This window comes from Pongo abelii, chromosome 2, assembly GCF_028885655.2.
Source record: "Pongo abelii isolate AG06213 chromosome 2, NHGRI_mPonAbe1-v2.0_pri, whole genome shotgun sequence".
NCBI classification, from domain to species: domain Eukaryota; kingdom Metazoa; phylum Chordata; class Mammalia; order Primates; family Hominidae; genus Pongo; species Pongo abelii.
The window spans coordinates 54,673,016-54,699,551 of record NC_085928.1 but is presented as its reverse complement, the minus strand read 5'-3'; the positions used below and the strand labels follow the sequence as shown (position 1 = coordinate 54,699,551).

The 26,536-nt window shown below is 34.9% G+C and overlaps 1 protein-coding gene and 1 long non-coding RNA gene across 14 annotated transcripts in view; one reads left to right on the top strand and one right to left on the bottom strand.

The window, feature by feature from the left end:
- ROBO1 (roundabout guidance receptor 1) overlaps positions 1 to 26,536 on the top strand; it is a 1,183,344-nt gene that overhangs the window by 936,383 nt on the left and 220,425 nt on the right. The gene's annotated exons all lie outside the window — the stretch shown is intronic.
- LOC129058504 (uncharacterized) lies at positions 1,009 to 26,536 on the bottom strand. The gene is made up of 3 exons (XR_008523644.2): positions 26,335 to 26,536; positions 6,407 to 6,772; positions 1,009 to 5,335 (listed from the first exon to the last, which is right to left on the bottom strand). It is a non-coding gene; the product is annotated as an uncharacterized LOC129058504 (long non-coding RNA).

Below are 26,536 nucleotides of genomic sequence, written 5' to 3'. Positions count from 1 at the left end.
TTATACTTACACACATCTGAATTCATGAGAGATATACACTTTTTTCATATTAAATCTGTAAAATCTGTGCACATTTTATACTTCATACATCTGAATTCATGAGCGATCTACACTTTTCATGTTAAATCTCTAAAATCTGTGCACATTTTATACCTACACACATCTGAATTCATGATATTCACAGTAGTTAGTGGCCACTTATTAGTTAGCAAGAGGATAGGATAGGTGCACACTCAAAGACTTATTTTGTAATAAGTCTTAAGGTAGAACTTGAGGAATTCTAACCAAATCAAATTGTGAACATTTTTTTCTTCAATCTACAGGACTAAAGTTGATATCAGAGTGATCTTTAATTTAACATAATTACCTTAGTTATAGACATATCTCTTCAAATCCACAAATGTTAGGCACATGCTTATTTGGTGGTGCACTTAATCCTACACCCTCATTTTCTAGAGACTGCTTTGGAGGAATTTCAAGGTGTTACCTACACTCAAATGGAAGCTGGATTCACTAATTATTGAATCATGAGGCCATCCTAACGTCCATATTATTCACAGAATGTATACTTTCTTGATTTAATTGAAAATATATGTAAAAATTTGCATGTAAAATATTTTAAGTGTTAGAATTTGACTTTAAACGTGTATTTTGTTATATTTATGTTTCTATTGAGGATCAAGTGGATTTTCAGGTGAGGTAAAAGAGCAGGGAGAACAATGTTACCCAAGCACACGGTATCCCTGAACCCTCTAAATGATTTGCCCTTTGCTCATAAATCTTTTGCCATGGTCAACACAAAGCCTAGTATTGATTTACCAGTGAACCATCTTGTCATCTCTGGGCTCAGGTCCTTTGACCTTTTGTTTGTTCCTGTAAAATTATGGCATATCAAACTTCTTTTCTAATAGGTCCTTTAAACTTTGAAAGGCCAAGAGACTCTGTGGGAATATATTAAACAGCTGGATAATCCAGAAAAAGGAGGTTAAAAAAATAATTGCAGACAGCTAAAGGTCAGAAAAATCTTTATTCAGTCCAAAAACACAAACAATTCTCTTAGAAGCAAATGACAGAGAAGGAGAAGGCCTCCGTTTCATTTAGTTCTAACTAAATTCACTTTGAGTTTCTTAGAAAGGCAAATATGTATTTCCTTCATAGTAGCTTAGTAGGGTACAAAGCAAATTTTAAAATGTGACTGCTTCTAATCCATATAAATGGATTGATCCATATAAATGGAATGATCACAATTTATTTCCCAAAATACCTGTATTGGCATAAAGTGATTTAGTGGAGTTAATACAGTCTTCTTGGTGCTATTTGTCACACACATATAGGCAGGTAAACCCTACAATTGCTGATTTACAGATAAGGCAAAGATAAGTTCAATAGCCTGAACCTTAATGAACCTTAATGAAATAAATGTGGGGAATCAGGATTTCCACTTTTGTTCAACTTATTTCATATTCTTTCACTTAATTTATTGAGAGCTTAATTTATTATATAGGTCCAGCACCTGATAATTCCTCTGCTACATTTATATTTTATTTTGCCTGCAAAGAGATTCTTCTCGAACTTTGATTTCTAGGATTATTTTTGCTACAGTTCTATGAAAAAGAATGAAAGTTAGCTTTGAATTGTATATTGTATCATTTGTTTTCAGATTATTACATATCTCTTGTTAAAACTTTTGGAGAAGTATATTATTATTGAAGGAAACTTTCTCCGAGACATACTCCGAAACCTTCACCTGAGACAAACAGGTTCATCTGATACCTGTTTGTCTCAGGTGATGCTAAAATGCTGTTTTTTCTGCAAGTATAACCAGGTGATGGAACGTCAGACGGCTTTTGGAGAATTGAAGTATATTTAAACAAGAAAGTTGGGCCAAGTATACATCTAAAAAATGTTTCACTCCTCCTTAACAGTCTTTTGCTGAGATCTGTAACACTGTTAGAAAAGGGAATTATGACTTTAAATTCTGCCTTATTAAAGGCGAGTCTCAGTCCCCAATCAGTGAATGAAGGAGGTATTGATTTTGAATAATCTGAAAACCAGATTATTTATTTAAATTTTTAAATAGTTAAAACATTCACATAGTTTAATATTCAGAAATTTTAAAAAGGATATTCAGTAAAAGTCCTTTTGCTACCTAGCTCTCCTCCACAGGAAACCCCCAAATTACTAGTTTTAAAAAAATTCTTCCAGATACATTTTAAGCACATAAAACAAATACATACTTATCATATAAATAGTAGCATATAATACATTCTGATATCAGTACATAATAAACTTCTTCATTCTGTATTGTAGCTGTATAGTATTCAATATGTGAATTAAGAATACTTTATCCATTTCCTTCTTAATAAACATTTATATGGTTTTCAGTCCCTCTAATGTAGCAAATAGTTCTGTAGTGAATAATCTGATATAAATGTCCTTTTGAAAGTATGTAAAATTATCAGTAAAATAAATTCCTAGAGTTAACTCACTGCATCAGAAAGTATATGCAGCTGTATTTTTTTTTAGATATTGCCAAAGTTTTCTTCCTAGTAGTTATAGAAATTATTGCTCCAATAGCAAGACAAGATAATTCTCATTTTTTTAAAAAAAACCTTGACTAACCAAAAGTGTAATAATTTTTAAAAATTATTTTTTGCCTACCTGATATATAAATATACTTTTAATGTACATTCCCTTTATTATGGGTAATGTAGAGTATTATTTCATGTGCTTAGATGCCATATATAAAAATATATATATGGCTCATATATAAAAAATATATATGGCTCATATATATAAATATATGTATGGCTCATATATATAAATATATGTATGGCTCATATATATATATATAGTACGTGTGTGTGTGCAAAAAAAAAAAAAAAAAATTGGCCATTCATTCTGAACCATTTTATCTGCAGATGGCCTGAGAGGCAACAGAGGAGATGGCATTTTGTGCTTTTGTTGCTGATGTTTGTGCTCTAAGGCAGGAAGATAGTTCAAAGGAGAGCAAACTGAAGTGGTTCAGGAAAAGAAGCGGTTTTCATATCCTTACATAGTGACAAGGCTGGGATTTTCAGTCTGTAAAGATTGAGTTTGAATTGGATATGATTAAAATTGATAAATCATGCTGTTGCTAGGATGAACATGGATTTATTACTAATGAAAGGGCTTTATTAAAATTTTAAAAGAGTTTGTTTTAGAAAATGTGTTTTTCTATGTTTCTCTCGTTTGTCTTTTTCTTATTGATTGGTATGAGTTCTTTATATATTAGGGAAATTGGCTATGTCATAGGAATTGCAAATATTTTCTGTTTCTCATTTATCTTTTAGTTTTGTTTACAGTGTTTTGCGCAGTACGGAAAATTGGGGTTTAAGTAATTAAGTTTATTGATTCCTTCTGTTTTTTATGTCTGGCTTTTGTTAGAAAGGCCTTCCCTATGCCCAGGGCTTAAATTATTTCCCCCATTATTATTCCACTCCACTTATGGTCAAAATCAGGTAACTGGATCGAGTCAGTTGTCAATAATTCTGGGCGTCGTAACTGCTCTGCTGATTAATCACGGCCAACACACTGCAGAGACCTTGTATTTGTTCTGATTGAGGAAGGGAGGAGTTCTTTATGTTTCACAAGGGACTCAGCCCCAACATTTGACTGAACCTCCTTTAAGCCCAAATGGTCCAGCAGTAAGAAGCTGTTTAATTTTAAGGTCTGCTGGGGAAATAAGTGAAAACCAGGTTTCCCCTCTGGCTTATTCATAGTTTGTGTATGGTCTGATAATTGAGAGTTGACAGTAATTTAGTTTTACCTGGGATTTGGGTTTATCCATGATTCTTATTCCTCATTATCCCATTTTGAAGTTGACTCTGTGTTATTAGTATATATTATTTTATTAACATACAACATTGCCTTACTGACATTAAAAATAATGAAATACACTATATAACTTACTTTTTTTTTTTTTTTTTTTTGAGACGGAGTCTTGCTCTGTTGCCCTGGCTGGAGTGCAGTGGTGTGATCTCGGCTCACTGCAAGCTCCACCTCCTAGGTTCACGCTATTCTCCTGCCTCAGCCTCCCAAGTAGCTGGGACTACAGGCGCCCGCCACCACGCCCAGCTAATTTTTTGTATTTTTTCAGAGGAGACTGGGTTTCACCATGTTAGCCAGGATGGTCTCGATCTCCTGACCTCATGATCCTCCCGCCTTGGCCTCCTAAAGTGCTGGGATTACAGGTGTGAGCCACTGCACCCGGCCTATAACTTACTTTTGGTAATTTCATTAGTAGAATTAAAAAGCTTGCTTTTGTTCTGTTTGCAACAGCATAAATAGAAATTGACTTTATATGTTAATTTGCAGTTTAATATTCACTTGAACTAAGTGTTTTAGTCTTAACTACTGAAAGGATTGAGGTTTCATAGTAGAGTGACTCAGTTATTAGCTGTGTAACCTTGCACGATTATTAGGTACGTGGCTTGCAAATGTGACCCCTTGCCTTGGCTTTCTCATCTTTAAAATGTGAATAATATTAGTACTCTTCTCAGAAGATTGTTGTAAGAAATGAATGAATTAACAACCTATACAGCACTTATACTCATGCATGGCACTTTATTGAGGGCTCAGTAAATTTTAGTGATTTTAAAAATATTAGTACTGTTGTCCCAATTATAAAATCCAGATTCAGATAATTTGATAGAGGGTGAGTATAAGTGGTAGACTGGCTATAATCTATGGACTGTTTCTTTCATATGAAGGTGCAATTTTATTCACTTTCAGATATTATCAAATCGCAGCATTTTGTTTCTAAACCTCTGAGACCATATCTATTTCCTTTGGATGATCAGGACAGCTGAACATCTAATCCATTCATTTTGGCCCTCATTGTGATTGAAACAGCTGAATTCATCGTACAATGATGTGCTTTGATCATTAAGACAGCCAAAATGAAAGCATTGGCCATGCTGCCTAAGGTCCATTTATTTTCGAAATAACTTTTGACAGGTAAGACAGTCCCGTATTGCCTTCCTGACATTTCATTGATGTCTTGTGCAGCTTCCGGTAGCATATTCGTCATTTAGTTAACATACTTTTTGTTATCATTTGTTCGCTGTTATCTTAATAAATGTAAACAGATGATTCATGAATTCATAGGGCTGATTCATTCAGAACCATTTGATCTGCAGATGGCCTGAGAGGCAGCAGAGGAGATGGCATTTTGTGCTTTTGTTGCTGATGTTCGTGCTCTAAGGCAGGAAGATCAAAGGAGAGAGACTGAAGAGGTTCAGGAAAAGAAGTGGTTTTCATATGCTTACATCGTGACAAGGCTGGGATTTTCAGTCTGTAAAGATTGAGTTTGAATTGGATATGATTAAAGTTGATAAATCATGCTGTTGCTAGGATGAACATGGATTTGTTACTAATGAAAGGGCTCTATCAAAATTCTAAACGATTTTGTTTTAGGAAATTATTTAATGAATATTACTATTTGTCTTTTTTATCCTAATATTTGTTTAATTAATTTACTATGATGCTCCATTAATCTTACCAATAAGTGTTACTGAAAAAAAGAATATTCAGTACAAACCCAAAAAAGTTTCTGGACTAGGGAAGGCCACCTATCATCATTATACATCATTACATTATACATGATTATACATCATTACATTATACATCATTATACTGATACATCATTATATGTAATGATACATATAATGGTAGTAGTAATAATTTTTTAAAAAATAACTTAGGATCAGGTGATCAAATATTCTAGCGATCAAACTTTTGTCCTGAATGTTGGACAACTGTGATGCAATGCAATGAATCTTAGCTTTTTACTCTTTGGTATCATCTGGAGAATTCAGCAACTCAGATCAGTATGCCTTGGGCAAAGAATTCTCAACTAAGGGTGAGAAAATGATAGACCTACAAAAATGATCTCTCTGGACATCTGGAATGAAGGTTTATTGTTTGCTTATCAAACAAGGTAATAGTTAAAAATAGTTGAAAACATGACACTAGCCCAGAGTAAACAATGTTTAACATCTAGATTTAGTCAAGGAGTGCCAGGTTTAATCTAAGAGTGCCAGAAATGTCCATGTCGGGGAGTGTGGGATGAGGAATAAGGTTGAGAGTCTCCTTCTCTTTTTGGCCATATCTTTTTGAGCAAAGACATGTCTAAGTGGAAGAACTGAAAATGGTGATAGGCTGCAAAAGTTTGAATGATTGTCCCCCAAAGCTAATGTTGGACGTTGATCCCATTGTTGGAGGTAGGGCGGGGGGGCTTCCCTCATGAGTAAACTGATGACCTTTCTCAGGGGTAAGTGAGTTCTCACTCATCTGGGTCCCTTGAGAACTGGTTGTTAAAAAGAACCTGGCACCTCCCCAATCTCTCTCTTGCTTCCCCTCTTACCATGTGATTTCTTGCACACAACACTCTCCTTTGCTTTTCACCATGAGTGGAAGCAGCCTGAGGCCTTCACCAGATGCCCAGTCTTCAACTTTTCCAGACGTGAGTATTGTGAGCCAAATAAACCTTTTTTTCCTTGTAAGTTATTACCCAGTATTAGATATTCCTTTATAGGAACACAAAACAAAGACAGGCTTTGAAAGTCATTCAATCAAATAATCCACAGGAGGAGAGCCAGACAAGACTGTTGGTCATGTATTCATCCTTAAGTACACATAGATTATGATCAGTGCCAACCTGACCTTTAATTATGATGGACAGCTTGTTTCATTTCTGCAGTTTCTTTTATAATGACCATTTATGGAATCACTGAAAAAGATGCATAGACAGGTTAACTTGTAAGTTCTTATCAATCTGAATTAAACTTTAAAAAATAGGAACTAAACCCAAGATGTTGGTATATTAGCTGAATTTATGATCAGCTTCCTTATATGTGTAAATATTCAGTACTATTACTAATATGGAAGTCACCTGAAATGGTGATGTAGTTTTTAAAGATAAAAGTGAAATGCTGAAAATGTTAAGGCATATTTACAAATGTTGGCATTTAATTGGATATTAACATTAAGTTAGTGTGTTGAGGATATTTGCCATATTTATAATCAGAATTATGCATTATGCAACATGGCATGTATTTTCCCATCTATTCATCTTGTATTTGATATTTCTGTTTAATCATGTGTATATGTGTTGCTTTATATTGGCCCTGTGTATTTTTTTGTTAATTCGATTTTCGTATACTTTATATTTTTCATGGCTGCAATGACTGGATTTTTTTGGTATTACTTAACTGGTACATATAGGAAAGGAAACATTTTCATTATTTAGTTTGAATGCTTTCTTATATATTCCCATGGATTTTCAGCTGATAAGTTGTCACACAAGTGCTCATATCATCAAAAAATGATAGTTTTGCCATTTATTCTTTTCCTACTTAATTGCATGGGTATCTCATTTAGAATAACAAAAAATAATTTTGACAGCATTTTTTCTCTTAGAATTTAATAATTCTACCCACTGTTAAACATTGTTAGCTATTGATTTACTAGATAGAAATACCTATTTTAAATCATTTTAAGCAACTATTTTTGCTATTATCGGTAATGCTGTACTAAGCAGAATATATATTAAACAAAAATCCCCATTGTTTGGTAGTATCATAGGAGAGATTTCTTAGGCAGATTCATGACTGTTGAGAAATTTTAAATCATGCATTTGTCTATTAATTCAATAAAACCACCAATACCTTTTCTTTATTTAAATTTTGTGCTTATGTTAGGAATGGTTATATCCAACATTGAAAACAATATGTAGAAACTTAGAATGATTAAATGATTTTTAATTGTGAAGAAATTTGATGAACCAACACTTAATGTTTTAATTATCATATGTCATTTATTAATTGACTTAAAAGTCAATTCATCTGTAATTATGATTTTATATCCATTTTATATTGTTTTTATTTCACACTTTTTACAATATAATTACAATGTGTTTAGGTTTAGGCCCGAAGATGTGATGAATATATTCTCTAATAAATGGACAGAAAGCTGTATGGATGTGATAATGACCTCTTTTTGTGTTGCTCTGTGGCTTACAACAGATATTTTCTGTGCTTCCCCTTTCTTTTGGTATGAAAAATGATTTTAGAAGTTATGAGATTTGAGCACTGTAACTTAAAATTGCTGTAATGTTTCTGTTTTCATTCTTACACCAAAAAGAAACATTGTTTACAACCCAATTTTAAGGAAGTAGGAATGAACATTTTAGAAGAATATGATGTTTTTCTTTATTATCATACAGGACAGTTGACCACCTTATACAAATTAATTTATCATTTTAACCAGTAAATGGTGGTTGTTGTGTCTTTTTGGTTTAGCCCAAGCAAAAAAGTTATTCTTATTATTATTATAATCAATGAATTGTCTGCTATATTATAGTTTTTAATGGAAACTGTTAAATAGGAGGGTTTTTATGTTTTTTGAAGTTTTTTTTTGTTTTTTTTTTTTTTGAGACGGAGTCTCGCTCTGTCTCCCAGGCTGGAGTACAGTGGTGCGATCTCAGCTCACTGCAAAAGCCCCGCCTCCTGGGTTCACGCCATTCTCCTGCCTCAGCCTCCCGAGTGGCTGGGACTACAGGCACCTGCCACCACGCCTGGCTAATGTTTTGTATTTTTAGTAGAGACAGGGTTTCACCGTGTTAGCCAGGATGGTCTCGATCTCCTGACCTCTTGATCCGCCTGCCTCAGCCTCCCAAAGGGCTGGGATTACAGGCGTGAGCCACTATGCCTGACCTGAAGAAATTTTTAAATGGTAAGATTCATAAAAAGATTTGTAGAAAGCTTTGAAAAAAAAGCTAAGCTTCTTTCTTATAACTGGAATATGAAAATTAAGGCATTTCTAAGTATTGGTTTACAAATATTTCCTATTAAGCATATTCTGTCAATCTTTGACAGAGTAAGAGACATCAATTGATTTAGGCAACATTGTTCAATCATGTATTTTATCTTTTGATTTTACTAAAATCCCACATCACTAATTTCTGTACTATAAATTTGGTGTAACTCAGTTGGAATAATTCAATTCCATGACAAAATAAGCGAAGTAATTTAAATTTTTCATTTAAGTGCGTAAGGAAAGTATTAAGATGATATGGACAATGTCAGCCCTAACAGTACCATTAATTAGACTTTTGCTTTTCTAAGATAGGAATAATTTTAGTTGAAACCCTAAATATATGACTATGGCTGTAAAATGTTTAATTTGGCTGTCTTACTACATTGAGATGCAGAAGATGAATATAGCAGTTAGAAAATACAGTGAGATATGCATTTTTCAGTCGATTAAATGTGAGAATTTATAATTCGTAGATTGATCATTGTTTTAGACAAATTGTCTGCTTAAAACTATGGATATATGCTTTCCCAGTAGGATTTTTACCTAGAAATTACTCTTTTGTAATGCAATCTTAAGCACTCCCTATAGGAAATTGAGCAGACAACATTGTAATGTGAAGAATATAGGCTACTGTGTCATAGCAATGTCTTACTTCTTTTCATCTGAAGACATTAATAATGTTGCTTATAAACCTGTGGCACTGAATCACTGTCTTTTAAAAATGTCATGTTCAGGTGTCTTGTCTGCCAAGTTATAAATTTCATCTCTGAGTGCTTTTCTGTGTCTTTACTAGCAAATGCTTATCTTGGTGTTTTCTTGGGATAATTTACTTTTCTACTGATTGCCCTTTGTTTCATCTAGAAAGCAAAATAAGACAACATTTGGAGAATATTATTCAATACATAATTTGTAATGACATTACTCACAGAAGAAAAAATATTTTAGTTTCTTGACATGTGGGGCTTGAGGGAGTGATTGTAATGGAGCCTCCTCTTCTATGAGTAATGAAAAAACTAGATGACAAAAACATCTGTTTAATATAGAATGGGCATTGATTCATCTTTTGGCTTCCCTCTGTTATAAAAGTCCATTGAAAATGGAAAAATCCCACTAGTAAAACAAATTTAATGTATTGTTATTAAAGGTGTAGTTGTGGACTCAAGTTGGACTCTAGACTTTTTAATTTCATGTCATTATATAAACAAAAGTTTACATTGTAGAAAAATACTTACTTCTATAATCAGCATGGAAGAAAGAAATTTCTGTACCAACCGTTCAGTGCAACACGATTGTAGTATTATGGAAAAATAATCCTTTAAGTAAAAATTTTTAGAGCCTGCTTTACAAAAATCAAGTCAAGAATTTGGCTACTTCAGTTGAAAACCAGGTCAACCCCTTAGGTCAGCTTGGTTAGACAGTGCCTAGTCACTCAAGGCCAGATAAAAGAAGACCATGAGTAGATTTAGCAATATTTGTCTTTTAAACTTGGTTTATATTTTTCAAAGAAATTAGCTTGTCTCCGTGTTAATAATAGTTCTGATCGTTATATAGCTTATGCACCTTGATGATGAAATGAATACATATTTGTGGTTTTGATGTTAATATGGAAGTGCTGGAGATGTATTTCTAATAATCAAATATGAAAAACTCACTTTATTGCTGTGTCTTTTCCTACATCTAGTTGCCTGCTCTAATATTTTTATTTACTTCCTCTGACCCCCGCACCATCAAGTTATTCTTTCCTTCTGTCCATTCAAACTCTCACTTCCTGTTAACTTTCTTCCAGTAAATACACCTAAGCCTTTCCCACCAAAATAACTTCCTCAAGAACAAAATTTATTCCCAGATTCTCTTTCTCCCTGTGCCCCTTCTTTCTCTCCTCTTTATTAGGACTTTTTGAAAGTTTGGTATATCCTAATTATTTTCGATATTAGCCTTCCATTATCTATAAAAACTGCTTTAATCTTGTTTCAGTCAACACCACTTCATTGTATCTCTTCCTAATTCATTCACTGTTGTCCTTCTTTTTGTAGTACATAAGTGATAATTTTTCAGTTCCTACCTTACTGGATCTCCGTACTTTATTTTGAACTTTCATAATATTACTTCCTTAGATTCTGTGAGATTTTATTCTCTTAAATAAGCTTCCCATCCCTTTCTCTGTGCTTATCCCAGAACTGGTGTTTGCCAGAGGTCTGAATGTAGCTCATTGTTTTGTTATTGTTTTATTTTTTTGTTGTTGTTGGTGCTTTTACGCTGAATATTCCTCCTGGTTTGATTTGTTCAGGATCAGAATGCCAAATATCATGCTGAGTTCTCTTCCCCCATCCCTCAGTTCTTTCTGTGTAGTCTCAGAATTTTTGTACCTAACTGCCTACTGCCTATTGGTCATTTCCACCTTTATTTACGATAAGCACCTAAATCATAGGTAAATGTATGGAACATTAACTGAAGGCCAGGCTTAGAACTAAGTACTTTATGTGTTGCTTCACTGATTCCATACAACAATCCTAAGAAAATATCCTAAACTGAACTAATATATTCCTGGATTCTCTTTTTCCCTGTCTCCCTTCTTTCTCTCTGCCCCCATGTCTGTCCTCTTTATTAGGACTTTTTGAAAGTTTGATATATCCTAATTATTTTAGTACAATTAAATATATTTTCATTGTTTTGTACAGTTAAATATCTTTCATTGTTATTTGTTTTATACAATTAAGATCTGTTTCATACAATTAATTTTAAAAAGATTAAATGTCTTTTTCTTCAGTATTTTTTATATCTGCTGTTAGTGCAACCACCTGTCTGTCCAACTGAGCTAAAAATGAAACAATCCTTGACTTTTCCCTTACCGCACTTCTGTCCTATTCTCCACCTCTAATTAACTATGAAACATGGCTTACTTTATGAACTAGTTTTATGAATGATTCCTAACCTTTTTTTCATCCTTATTTTTCATTGCCGTGCATTGAGCTCTTATGATCTCTCATGGGGACTGTTCTAACAGTGCCTTCACTGATATCCCTTTGAAATCAATCCTGCAGAGAGTGGCCACCGTGATCTATCTAGAATGGAAATCTGACCACATCATTTACTTGTTTAAACATTTGGCTTCTAATTACCTACAGGATAAAGTCCAAGATCCTTAGCATGCGATGTGAGGCCCTCCGTTATCTTGCTCCTGCCAGATCAATGGCCTCCTCTCTAGTCATCCTATACTTTCTAGCTTATTCTATATTAAAACTGAACTGTTAATGGTTTGCTGAATACAGCACCTTGTTTCTCTGCTCTGTGCTTCTACTTGGGTTGTGCTCTATACCAAGAGTGCCTCCTCTCACCTTTGTATTTCCTTTTTGATTTTTCACTGTTATCCTCAAGAAGTACTTCTAAGGTGTTTTTCCTACCTAGCCTAGTTTTTTCTACCAACCTAGTTCACCTAGTTTCCCGCCTAACCTAGTTAGACATCACTCTTCGTTGCTTCAGGAATACTAAAGCAACGCTCCTGGTATGAACCTACTACCCAGTTTTGTGTGGTGAAACAGAGATCACATCCTATTTGTCTTTGTGTCTCTGGCTGTTAGCACAAAGTTAGCATTTAATTCATGCTCTACAATGTTTGTTGAATAAGTGAGCAACAGAGTGTGTTATCCTCAAGCATCACTATTTACTAGTGAGAGGCAGATGTCAAGTAGCTCATGACGTTACCCCTCTTCTGAGTAAAGGAAAAGGAGTAAGATACACCAAGTTCTCTGTGGCCCAGTAATTTAGGCTGAGATCTGCTTTAAAGGCGGAGGCATATGCACCTGCATAAATATCTGTGTTTACACAAAGAACAAAAGATGAATCAAGGAAAATATTTTGAGTTTAGAAAGGAAAGAGACTGTGGAGAAAGGCTGAGAAAAGAACCAGCAATTTAAGATGTGTCTAACATTGAATTATCATCTGTGAGTTACTAAATGGAGAAAATGAATCTCTTTCAAATGAATAGAAAGATGGATGAGGATCTTTGAGTGACTCTTTTCTCTTTTGAAAATTTAAAACAGCTTCACAGGTAGAAAAAAATAATAAAATTAACCCCCATGTATGCATTACTAAGTGTTAACAGTTACAGTATTTTACCAAAGTTGCTTCATTTATCATTTCCTCCCGCTTATTAATCTCATATATACCTGATATGGTTTGGCTGTGTCCTAACCCGAATCTCATATTGAATTGTAGCTCCCATAATTCCCATGTTTTGTGGGAGGGACCCAGTGGGAGATAATTGAATCATGGGGCCAGGTCTTTCCTGTGCTGTTCTTGTGATAGTGAATACGTTTCACAAAATCTGATGGTTTTATAAAGGGGAGTTCCCTGTACACCCTCTCTTGCCTGTCACCACATAAGATGTGACTTTGCTCATCCTTTGCTTTCCACCATGATTATGAGGCCTCCCCAGCCTTGTGAAACTGTGAGTCAATTAAACTTCTTTCCTTTATAAATTACACAGTCTTGGGTACATCTTTATTAGCAGTGAGATAACAGACTAGTACAATACCACACACTTTTAGTGAATGGTTTTGAGTGGCGAATTAGTCACATATAAACTATCTCATGTCATTTTCTGATCGGTAGGATAATCTGCTATCTCCTCTATACTGTGCACAACTGAACATCTGTACTGTGTATTTTATTAGTTAACAAATGCAGTAGGAGACACGGAGAGTATAATGGAGATGAATTCATTTAATATCTCTGACATGCAGTTTACAATCAAAATAAGTACCAAATAAAAACATAAACTACTATTTGCAGGATTTTTTTTCCGCTTATATATTTATGTATTTATGGAAGAACTTGTAATTTCATTTTTTAGACAGGTCAACTTTGGTATTTGTGTCACCAAACCTTTACAAGTAATCACTATTGTTTATATCAGAGTTTCTCATTTTTCTGGGAAACACTGAATGTGGGTTTAAAACCCCGGGTTACCGGCCAGGCGCGGTGGCTCATCCCTATAATCCCAGCACTGTGGAAGGCTGAGGTGGGTGGATCACGAGGTCAGGAGTTCGAGACCAGCCTGCCCAACATGGTGAAACCCCGTCTCTACTAAAAATAGAAAAATTAGCCAGGCGTGGTGGTGGGAGCATGTAATCCCAGCTACTCAGGAGGCTAAGGCAGGAGAATCACTTGAACACGGGAGGCAGAGGTTGCAGTGAGCCGGGACCCTGCCATTGCACTCCAGTCTGGGTGATAGAGTGAGACTCCATCTCAAAAACAAAAACAAAAACAAAAACCAACAAACAAAACAGTTACCAAAGTAGAAGCTGTGGAGTGGTAGTTCATCAGTAATTATCCAAGCCATGTTCTAAATCTATTTCTAGATTTATATGCTGGAAATTTTCTGCTAGAAATTGATGAGAATTTCTTTTCCTGTTGCCTCTACTAATTCACAGATTAACATAATGACTCATAATAATCCCCACATGTGGTGGGAGGGAGCCAGTGGAAGGTCATTTAATTATGGAAGTGGTTTCCCCAGTCCTGCTCTCATGATAGTGAGTTAGTTCTCACAAGATCTGATGGTTTTATAAGGAGCTTTCCCTTCACTGGGTTTTTATTCTTCTCCTTCCTGTCGCCATGTGAAGAAGGATGTGTTTGCTTAACTTTCTGTCATGATTGTAAGGTTCCTGAGGCCTCCCCAGCCATGCTGAACTCTGAGCCAATTAAACCTCTTCTCCTTACAAATTACCAGTCTTGGGTTTGTCCCTATTAGCAGCGTGAGAACAGACTAATACAGTGGATTATAATCTCCGGGGATTCTTCCAGCACAGGAGCATGCAACATACATCTGTGTTCAAGTCATGACATAATATGGTCAGTGATGAAAGAAACATCAGGAGAGAATATTCTGTTTATGGTAGTGGGCCTTTGTTCTGTTATAATTTGATGCTGAGAAATGTAGGGGTGAACCTTTTAACAGCTGAACACAGACCAAGAGGCAGAGGAGACACATAGAAAGAAAAACAAGACTGGATGCATGACTGAGCTTTTGTCTCTAGCCATCATGGGTGGATTTGTTTTTCTGGCTTTTAATAGAAATTGGATGATGATTATACAAATCCACACTTGGTTTTGTGTCCCCTTTATATTTACAGCCATACCACACCTATTACGGCTATATAAATTGGGTAGTAAAACCCTGTAAAATTCACCCATAAGTTTGTGTTTATTCATCCTGCCCAATTTCTCTCTTTTTATGTTTTTAAAGCCCTAAGGAAAGGACAGTTTTAAACATGCCAATGATGATAACAAATATTTCTAGATTTCCATCATGAAATATGTTCATACAGCCTGGTCCTTATTTACCCATAGAAACAAGTCACACAACCGACTTCTAACCAGTATTTCTCTTTGTAAGGGAGAATTAGAACTCTTATCTACAACACTTTTCTTATCTCAAGAGGGAGCATTATGGTTTTCTTCAGGAGTGAAAACAGGCACAAATCTCAGGGCCCACTCAAGAGAAAACAGTAGAGGGGGAAATCATTAGTTCTTGTCGACATAGCCATATTCACACTATCACAGATCTCCCCTCATGTTGCATGGTGGAGGGGGATGTAAACACACTGACTAGCTTTTATTAGCTACTACACAGATGTCTTGAGGGCAGAAAAATGGACTAGAAGCTAAAAAGGTACAAGACCAAGGCTAGACCAAGGCTACAGAGCTAATCTTGAGCTATCCCCTTCGATTGTGAATGATGCCACTAGTAAAGACAGAAAAAAGAATCAATGAAATTTAACAAGTATATCTGTAATATATTTTGTTTTCCAGATATATTAAAAATTACATTTGCTTTTTAAAAATGACAGTGTTATCATAACTGTAATTCTTCTGAGATAAAAGGGGAAAAAGCCCTTTTCACTTCATCAAGTATTTATCGAGGACTCACTCTGTTTCAGACACTGCTAGTTTTTTTTAAAGGGAATTAAATTAGACAATGTAATTACAAATTTATTATCCTACATACTTCAGATGGAAGCTTAATATTATGTTTTTATTACATGACTAAAATCACTAGAATATTCAGATCTTTCTTAGTGTCTTTCCTTACCCGGCTGCAAACCACTGTGCTCTTATGTCATTGAACTTTGCCTAATGGTGCTCTGCAATCTACTAAATGATTCCCTGAGAAACATTCCACACTGCTTCTAACATAAAATAGTTTATTATGAGAATATATGAAAGTTTTTTTTCTATAGTTAGCTAGTTGGTAAACTGCCAGATTGCACGATTTATATTAGGTCATATTTATATGCTTGATTTGATATATTCTTAGGTCAGGCGCTCCAAATGGGGCGCCACCTATAATCATGGAAAGAACAGGAGACACCAAGATTTCTGACATCCTTACATGCCTAACAAGCTGTTTGACCTTTGTCAAGGGCAACAGTTTGCTTGTCTTGAAAAATGAGGAGCAGAGATCAGCAATATTCTGAGATCCAATAATGGTTACAATATTCCATGATTCTGACATGCCCAAATGATCAAAATTATGAGATCGTGTACTTTGGGATTGAATAGAAAATTTTCATTTCTTTGTAATTAAATTCACACACCTTTCATTTTCCCATTTCTATGATGGAAACATTTGTTTTAGGGTTAGTATGGTAGCGTGAAACTTGCCTACCAGTAAATTATTGTTCTTATGCTTGGATACATGCAAGATTTTCCTAGGTCATTAAGCACACACATTTTCAAATGAAGACTACAGCAATAAATTAATGTATTCTAGCAGTGCAGTCTGTTCCACTGACCACCTTTTGCCCTATTGGAAATTCTCTGGAGCTTGTTAGAAAATTGGCCTTTAGACAAGATAAAACTACATTCTGGAAGATTAAATATGTGTAACATGGAACTAAAAAATGCCACATCAGTGAAAATCAACTTGCAGAAAATGAAGTTTATGCTGAGAAGAAGAGGAAGTAAAATTAATATTGCAGTCAGATTTTTTAGATACTGGATAAGCTAATCTACCTTCCCACTTTCCACACTGAACCTTCTCTGATTATACAAAGCAAAAGAATCTAGCAACAGAGTTTGGATTTAATTTAAACATTTGGGTGCTATACATTAAAATGTTAATAGTATCTGTTTTTATTTTTTCTTAAATTGAGTCTTTCAGCATCATTTGATGGTTAATATTATGTGTCTACTCGGCTATGCCATGGGAACCGAATATTTGATCAAACTTCAAAGTAGATGTTACAATGAAAGTATTTTTCAGATTAGATTAACATTTAAATTAGTAGACTTTGGTAAAGAAGATCAGCCTCCAAACTGTGGGTGGGCCTCATCCAATCAGTTGAAGGCCTGAAGAGAAAAGGACTGAAGTTCCCTTAGGAAGAGAACATTCTGCCTCCAGACTGTCTTCAGATATGAGCCGCCACGTTAGCTCTTCTCTGGGTCTCCAGCCCACTGGCCTACCCTGCAGATTTCAGAGCTGCCAACCCCCACAACAGCATGATCCATTTGTTTAAAATGAATCTCTCTACAGATAGACAGATAGATAGATACACACACACAAACACAAGCACACACACACAACACATTCTTTTTCTCTGGAGAACCCTGAGCAGTATACACTAGAAAAACATGATTCCACAAATAAAGATTGTGGAATATTAGAAAGACCACTGGCATGCACCTGCTATATGAACTTGGATTGGCCTCTTTAACTTTAGAAGCTCAGATTTATTATTTATTAATTTCAGAGATTGAACTACATTTGTAAGTTTTTAGCTTTTTTATTCTTAGAAACAAAGTATTATGGTGTAGTGCAGTAGACTATCCCTTATATTTTCAAATGAAAAACAGATTTACATATAACAAGACAAGAACTTCCATTCCAAGAAGGCTAAAATATATAGTTTAATCATACTTTACTGTTTAAACACAGTATTTAGCAGTATTTCCCCACAATTTCACATAAGTTCTTTTATTCTTTTCCTACCCAATGGAAACACATGGATTGAATATTCTATATTCAGTTGAAATTAAAATTAACTTTCTACATGCCTATTTTAGATTTATAATTATATTTGAGGACTATGTTTATAACTACTAGTCAGCATTTAGTTTCCTATTTCCTCTTTGTTTTATATAATATAAATAAAATTTAACTACGTATAAATATGTATATGCAAAATCATATATTAAAACAACTATAGAAACATTGTTGTCCAGTAAAGATGGCAGCTACCAAATTTGAAACATCAACTGTCAGGTTGTGTTACCAGAAAGTTACTTCAGCGGAGGTCCCAATGTTTCAATTCACAATACAAAAACAACTGGAGGGTGTCAATACCTAATGTATAAATGTGTAGGCTGTATAAGAAACAAACATATGGAAGTGATAACTATAATAAACTGTTGTGGTTGAAGCCAGGATTGGAGAACTAGATCCTGCCCTATGCATATCTATCCCTTTACTTTCTTCTCCATAGCAACACTTGAAACAATTCAATGGAACATTTTGCTGTCCAAGAAGCATAGATTCTAAATAGCCTCCATGGTCAATTTCAGCTCTTACATTGATTTCAACAGGGTTATTGGTTAAGGTAGTATTTTATGCAACCATCTCTCACCTTGTACACTAAGCAAATGCTTATGCCTCTCTGACTGATCTTTAACATCAGGTTTTTCCACCGATGTTGAATTGTCCTGAAAAGAATCTCCTTTCCTCAAAAACTATTAATTTTAGTCCCAAATCATGGCATATTATAGCCTCAAAATGAAGCAAATTACAGAGCTAAAACCATTTTTGATAAAACGATTCTGTAATGGTTCAATAAACAAAAAGTTCATTTAAGCAATAATGTGCCAGTACACACTAATTATTCTGTAGAGTATAATGTGTGTTCTATATTTATTGCAGGATTACATGAGATTAAAGGAGTAATGCTTACAAACTAGCTAGTCTTTTCTGAATCTATTACTGAAGCAGAGTTCCTTTATGTCAGATGATGTGCTTCTGGAAAATTTAATTTGGCTCAAACAACTTCCTTAATGAATTACAGCTGACTTAAGATTTATCAGGGAAAATAAAATATGCCATAGCTATGTGGCCATACTATAAACAGGGATATGAGTATGCTGATTCAGAGATTTTTGGATATCTGAGATGGTAGGCATTATGTTTTGAATGTAGAATGTTTTCTTCCAGTAGTAACCACAGCAAAGTAATCTTTGTGAATACTTCAAGTCTTTCAAAATCGTAGCAGGAGTCATCATTCCTTTTATTTAATGAAAATCCTTGGGATATGACAGATTTAATTAAGGCATTGAGATTGAACAGTATCAGCACATTTTATATGAGATGATTGTCCCAGAGAGAATATCACTTTTGCACTTGATATCCAAATCAGATTTACATGAAGCCGCAGTTTCTTGAATTTAAAACAGAGCTGACACGTAGGTAATGTATGTTGTCAGGTAGGGATTCTGTTAAACATCTTACGCCAAGAGTGACACCTACTATGGGTGCATGTACCCAGTCTTTCTCTTTATAATGATATGATTTAAGGGACAGATCAAACATCAACAGTAGAAAATGTATTTTGCTCCCATCTTGCTTTCTAGAGAACTGATGGCCCAAGTCTTTATGAACACCATCTCTTTGAAGACACACTTGGCTGTCTTTGAATAGAGTTCTGTTGGGACTGGGACATTTCTAACTCCTTTGCTTAGAAAGATTGGTTAAGGTCATCAGCTGCTTGTTTTGCATGTTTTGTTTCAGGACTCTTTCTTTCATTTTTGGGTTCTCCTGTGTGAAATCTGGGCTCATTTGATGAGTAATATCATCTGGCCAGAGACCATTTTGTTACAAGATACACTTTCTGCCGACACCAAACTGATCTGGCTTCCTTTGCATATTCTTTTCCTTACTATCAGGGTAACTTTTTCAAGTTTTAGAAATGCCTGTATAAGTGTGAATGGGAACTATATGGATCTGGTATTTTTAAACTATAATGTTTACCTGTATGCAAAGACAAATTATTTGTACCTAATTCACTCTGCATGTATTTGAAGAAACTCATGTTTTGTTAGAGTGATAGTGTTAAAAGGGATTTAAATTGAGTTTTATAGAAAAAGAGGTTATTTAGAAAAGAAATTTTAACAGCAGGTTAAAAAAAGTGAAACATAGAATTTAGGTGAAAGGAATACCTTTGTGAAGGAAGACTTATTTTCAAGATAGAAAGAAAGTAACGGACAGTTGGCGCAGAAGCAGAACAAAAAGGAGAGAAAATGGCAGGTTAGGGAATTCAAACATTGCCTAATAAAACAATAATAACCAGCATTACTATATCTGTCTTTTATTACTATGTGCATGCAACCATTGTGTTATTTGCTTAAGTTAGGATCTTCCAATCATTACAAAAATATGAGGGTTATTATTATCCCTATTAAGTGGATAAAGAATAGGAATCTTATAGACTCTAAATAATATGCCCAAAGTTATTTTTTACGCAGTTAAATCAGGACTTGATTCTAAGTTTATTTCATTCCAAAACTTATTTTCTTAAGTTTCATAACTTCTATCATGACTTCTATTACATCCTGATGTACATCATTATAAACTGCAGTTCCAAATAGTGTCTTGAGCCAATATTTGCCATTTAACATTACAAATATATTTTGTTCGAAAAGAGGAAACGTTTTACAATCAGCCTTGAATAATGCAAAAATCACAAACAGTGAATCTTTTCTAACTAGATTGTTTAATGATTATTTATCAAATAGGGTCAAGAATAAAAATATGTATTTTTAGAGAGTAGATGAAGAGCATTTATAATATTAGCTTGGTGCAAAAGTAGTCGTGGTTTTTGCCATTACTTTCAATTGCAAAAACCTCAATTACTTCTGCACTAACCTAATATATCTCTCCTCACAGACTAAGGTTCTCCTTGCCACTGACTAACGTAAGAATTGGAAACTCACATGTCATGCTCATAGATTTACTTAATTCAACAAACTTCTTTCTGTTTTACTACAGATGGCACTGCTATAGGAATAAGGAAATAAAAACAAATAATTCCTAGTTCAAGCTCTTGAGAAACTACTGTAATGTAACCTCAAGGAATGCAGCAAGTCATGCCTCTCATTAATGTCAGTGAATAATAAGTGTATAGATCTCTATTTATCCCAAAGTTCTAAATAAAAATTAAGTGCTACTCATTTATTCATAAGATACACACACTCATGCATGCTCATATGCCAAACACATACATACACACACACACACACACACGCAGTGACAAAATTCGAGAAAAAAAGAAATTCGTACTCTGATAAAGAGTGCTCATAGGGATCTATTTTAAATTTGGTCATCAGGGAAAAGAAATCTCTAACGAGGTGACACATATCTGAAACAAAAAGGGTAAGTATGGATTAGCCAAGTGAAAAGCTGGAGATAAGAGTATGCTAGGTAATGTTTAAAAGCTTAGAGACAGAAAAGGGCAATGTATGTTCAAAGACCACGAGGTAAAAGTGATGTGAGCTGAGGCTGGAAATGAAGGCAGGGTCAGACAGACCTCAGAGGTCACGTCCTCTTGCAGGTTTGCATTGCCTGGACACATGCTTTCCGCCACACGTATATGTGGACGATCCTTAAAATTTGTTAACAAATGACTGCACTTAGCCTGTTTGCTTTGAGTTATTTGATGAGCATGTTTGATATTTTTCCCTGTCTTCCTCATTTCCCTCTTAGATCTGAGACTATCCTATTAGACTATCCTATTAGACTATCCTATTAGAGAAATAGGATAGTAAATTAACTTAAATTTCGAGTACTCTATTATGTTACAGATATTTGCTTGTCCAATGAGAAATCCTTAAAATATGGCCTTTTCTGTATTTATAGATTGTTTGTCATTAACAATAAGGCACAAAGGCATTGCAGAAACGATGGGAAAATGTGATGAAGAGCATCCCAAGAGCTGAAAATGCATTGGCAAAAAAAAAAAAAAAAAATCATTTTAAATCATTATAATTATTTTTTAAAAGTTTTCCTTTAACACAAAAGGCTGAATCTTCACTATTGAAGACATGTCAAAAGTAACTTGATTAAAGACAGCAGCATTTCAGTTTTGCCATTAGAATAAAAAGACTGAATTGTTAGTGAAAAGCAATGAAGTACAGAACTCTGGAATTTGTGGTGAAAGGAAATTGAAAAAGAACAGAACATTTGGATTCATGTTTCATGAAATAATTTGTGTGACAGAATAGGAAGGCAGTCTGAGGGAAAACTGACATAATTTTTTCCTAGGACTGGGAAAGGCCAGATAAATATGTCACTGTTAACAAATGCACTATTGTGCATGAATAAAGTATATTCTACTCAATTTTTAAATGTTAATTTTCAATCATTGGAAAATATTTGCATGCTTTTGAAAGTACAAACAAAACTCTCCTCCTTTTGTTCCTTTTCCATTTTCTGTGACTAGACATTAAGTTGGACCAGAATAAGGAAGGCAGAAATAATTTTTAACTCATAGAAATGTTGCTTTTTCAGAGGAAACCATGTATTCTTACATGTACTGTGAAATATATAATATGTGGTATACATATGGTACTTTCAAAGTATCTATAATCTGCTTTTTTCAGTTTAGAGAGCATGTGTAGAACTCATCCACCAGATTGTAGGATCAGAAAAGCTCATTCTCTAGTCCCTTGGATGTGCCGGGACTGTGTCTTTGTATCTTCAATATTTGTGTTTCCCAGAGTTCCTAATATAGATTTTGTGTTCAGCAGGTGCTTATAGAATATTGGCTTGATTCAAGGCAGCTGGCCTTGAATCCAGCCTGGGTGACAGAGTAAGACTCTGTCTCAAAAAAAAAAAAAAAAAAAAAATCAGTATCATAAAATGCACATATAAGCACTTATCTCTACAGTAATAGAATTCGAAGTTTCCCCATATATCTTTTTTCCACTTTCACATTAAAAGATTGAATTTTGCTTTATATAATTGCTTGCTGGCACAAGCAATAGGACCAGGCACAGAGAAACAGAATCTCTAGATTTTTTTCCTTGTACAGTTTAAGGATATTGTAGTGGATGATACTGGTCCACCCCACACATCCCCTTTGTTTTCACTGTTTTATTTTACAAATATCTTTGACTTTTTTGTGTGTCCCCATGCTTGTACTGTGCATATAGGTTCCTGTGAATTAGCATTTCCAGAATTAGCCCTGAACCAACACCGTACATTTGTGTGTGTGTGTGTGTGTGTGTGTATGTGTGTTTCCCAGAGACTGATGTATAATTATACATCAGCTTTTTCTCCTTTCAGATGGGACAACTCTGAAGGCTATACCAAATAGTGTCCTGGAGGGCTTGGGTGGCATTGGCCCGTTGCCTACAATGATAATCTATCTGCTCGTGAACGCTACCGCTACTGCTTCTTCTTCTCTGTCTGAATTTTCCACTTCTCTACAGGTGATGGCACTCAAAGCCTGTCTCAGGATCTGCTTATGGAGCAAAGAATAAGGACCCAGGTTTTGGGATTATGAGATTAGGCACAGATGTCTGTAAAAGTTTGTTGAAAGGAATTGAATTATGTGAAATTGAATTGAATTAAATTAAATTATCCTGCAACCTCATCTCTTTGGGCCAAATCCAAATACTCATTACGTGCTGTTATGAGAGCTGGGAAAGAAGGGGTGGGGCATGTTATTATTATCAATCTGTTGACAATTAATTTATAAACAATCTTAACTAGTTTGTAAACTGGTATCTAAAATCTTTTGCATGTGAAAAGTGAGCAATTTAGAGGGGAAAAATGAATCGCTAAGACTAGGCACATCTGAACAGGTAAAAGTGACTACACAGATGGGATGTCATAAGATAAAACATCAGTATCGGCTGGGCACAGTGGCTCATGCCTGTAATCCTAGCACTTTGGGAGGCTGAGGCAGGCGGATCATGAGGTCAGGAGTTTGCGACCAGCCTGGCCAACATGGTGAAACCCCATCTCTACTAAAAATACAAAAATTAGCTGGGCGTGGTGGTACACACCTGTAATCCCAGTTACTCAGGAGGCTGAGGCAGGAGAATTGCTTGAGCCCAGGAGGTAGAGGCTGCAGTGAGACGAGATCGTGCCACTGTACTCCAGCCTGGGTGACAGAGTAAGACTCTGTCTCAAAAAAAAAAAAAAAAAAAAAAAAAAATCAAATCAGTATCATAAAATGCACATATAAGCACTTATCTCTACAGTAATAGAATTTGAAGTTTCCCCATATATATTTTTTCCACTTTCACATTAAAAGATTGAATTTTGCTTTATATAATTTGTACACGAAAGGAGAAATGAACTAACTGGCTTGAATGATTTTCCTACTAGGCCAGGTAGAGGAAGTTTCATTGTAATTAGAAACATATTTTAAATCAAGAAAGATCACAACACAGTTTAGATTATATGTTTGTGTATGTGTGTCAGAGAGGGAATTTTTTTTTTAACATTCTTGAAAGGGTGCTAGAACAAATTTCATAGCTTCCATCAGAAAGAAATTGTGATGGCATATTGCCACTGAACTTCTGGTGTGAATGATATAAGAGTCAGTCTGCCCAGCAGTTATTTGTAGCAGTTTTAATGTAGTTACAGACTAGTATGTGAGGCTTCTCGGGCTAGCTGAGGTTATTGGCATGAGAAACAAAGCATAGATCTAGCCACAGCTGAATGGAATAATTCCAGAGTGGAGAACACAGAGTCTGGTGTAGACTGGAGCTATCAACAATGAATGATTTGACTAAATAAAATCTCAATTAATACCATACATCTTTAATCATTTAAACAGTAGCTACTTTGGTCTCTTACTAATCTGAGTTTGATTACCATTTTTTATACACTTAACAAGCATTTGTTCTACCTACGTTAACTTTAGTAAAGATTTGGCTTTGAATCCAGGCCTTGACATTTCCTAGCTGTCTTTGGGTAAGTTACTTAATGTCTCCAAGAGTCAGTTTCTGTGGCTGTAAATGTAGATAATAGTGTCCATCTGATAGGATTATTTGGAAGTATAAAATGACTAAATATAAAATAATTAATTGCTAGTCATGTCCTACATAGATACATACAAAAAAATTAAAACCATCAAAAACAACAGTGCAAAATATAAGTATGAAGAGTTTTCTTAGAGTGAGCAAATTGTTCTCTGTCTTAAAGAAATTCGCCTATAATCGAACAGATAACACGTTTATGGACCCAACCTGAATGACGTAGAGAAATTGCCAAGTGTAGGCAGAATGTGAAAGCCCTTTGTTTTCAAATTGGATCCCTTTTTCGATTGCACTCTTTTAAGTTTCAGCAACCTGGGTGCATTATAAAGACCTATTTATAGACATGGAAAACTGAATCAAAAAGTTTTAAAAGTTCTATCCCATTGGGCGTAATGGGTCTTAGCTTAGGAAAAATGGGGGAGTCATTTTTCCCTCATGAATTGAGAATGAGGATTTTATTTCTTTTCTTTCAATTCTACTAAAATTCTCAACAGGTTTGTGTGTGTCTGTGTGTGTTGTGTGTATCGGGTTGGTGGCAGAGCTGGAAAACTGACATAAAATTTTTACATAATGACAAGAAACCAAAATAATCAAGATGGGCCTAAGAATATGAATTTGGTAGAAGGCCTTGCCTTGTCACTGTAAGGCTGTAGTAATGAAGATAGTTGACACTGGAGTGGGAATAGACTAACAGATCATGGGAGAGAGTTCTGAGTCCAGAGTCAGACACACAGACATGAAACTTGATTTATCAGACAGCTGATATTACAGGTTAGAAAAAAAGATGATCTTTTCACTAAAAAGTATTAGGACCATAGGTTATCTGTATGGAGAAAAGAAAAAAAAGTTGTTGTTTTTTTTTTCTAGAATATGGACACCTATTCCGTATTCCATATTATACAAAGAAATTAGTTTCAGATAAAGCCCTACATGTGAAAAGAAAAACTATAAAAACATTTAGGACACAAGTTAGAAATGAAGTTTTATGACTTTGGGGTAATTAAAGATAAACAAGAGTCAGAAAGCACTAATCATAAAGAAAAAGCACTAAATTTGACATTAAAATTAGAATCGTATGTGCATCAAAGACGCTATGGAGTGAAAACACAAGATAAGAATCAAGAGATGTTCACAACATCTGTGACAAAGGATTAGCATCCAGAATACATTACAATGCCTTACCAGAGCAACAAAAAACAAACACTGTAGTCCCCTGTTGTCCGCGGGGTGATATGTTCCAAGACCCCCAATGGTTGCCAGAAACGGCAGATAGTACCAAACCCTGTGTACACTATGTTTTTTCCTGTATATACACATTCATGATGAAACTTAATTTATAAATTAGGCACAGTAAGAAAAGATTAACAATAACTAATAATAAGGTAGAACAATTATAACAATATACTACAATAAAATTTATGCAAATGTAGTGTCACTCACCTATTTTCAGACTGCGGTTGACTGTAAGTAACTGAAACCTCCGAAAGCGAAACTGTGATCGAGGGGGACTGCTGGAAGCTCAATAGAAAAGTGAAAAAGAGAGTTGAACAGGCCCATCCCAGAAGCCAAGGCCGAGGAACTTGCAAACAAATGTTCCAGCTCATTCGCCCTCAGCGCCGGCCACCGCATTCCCAGAAGCACT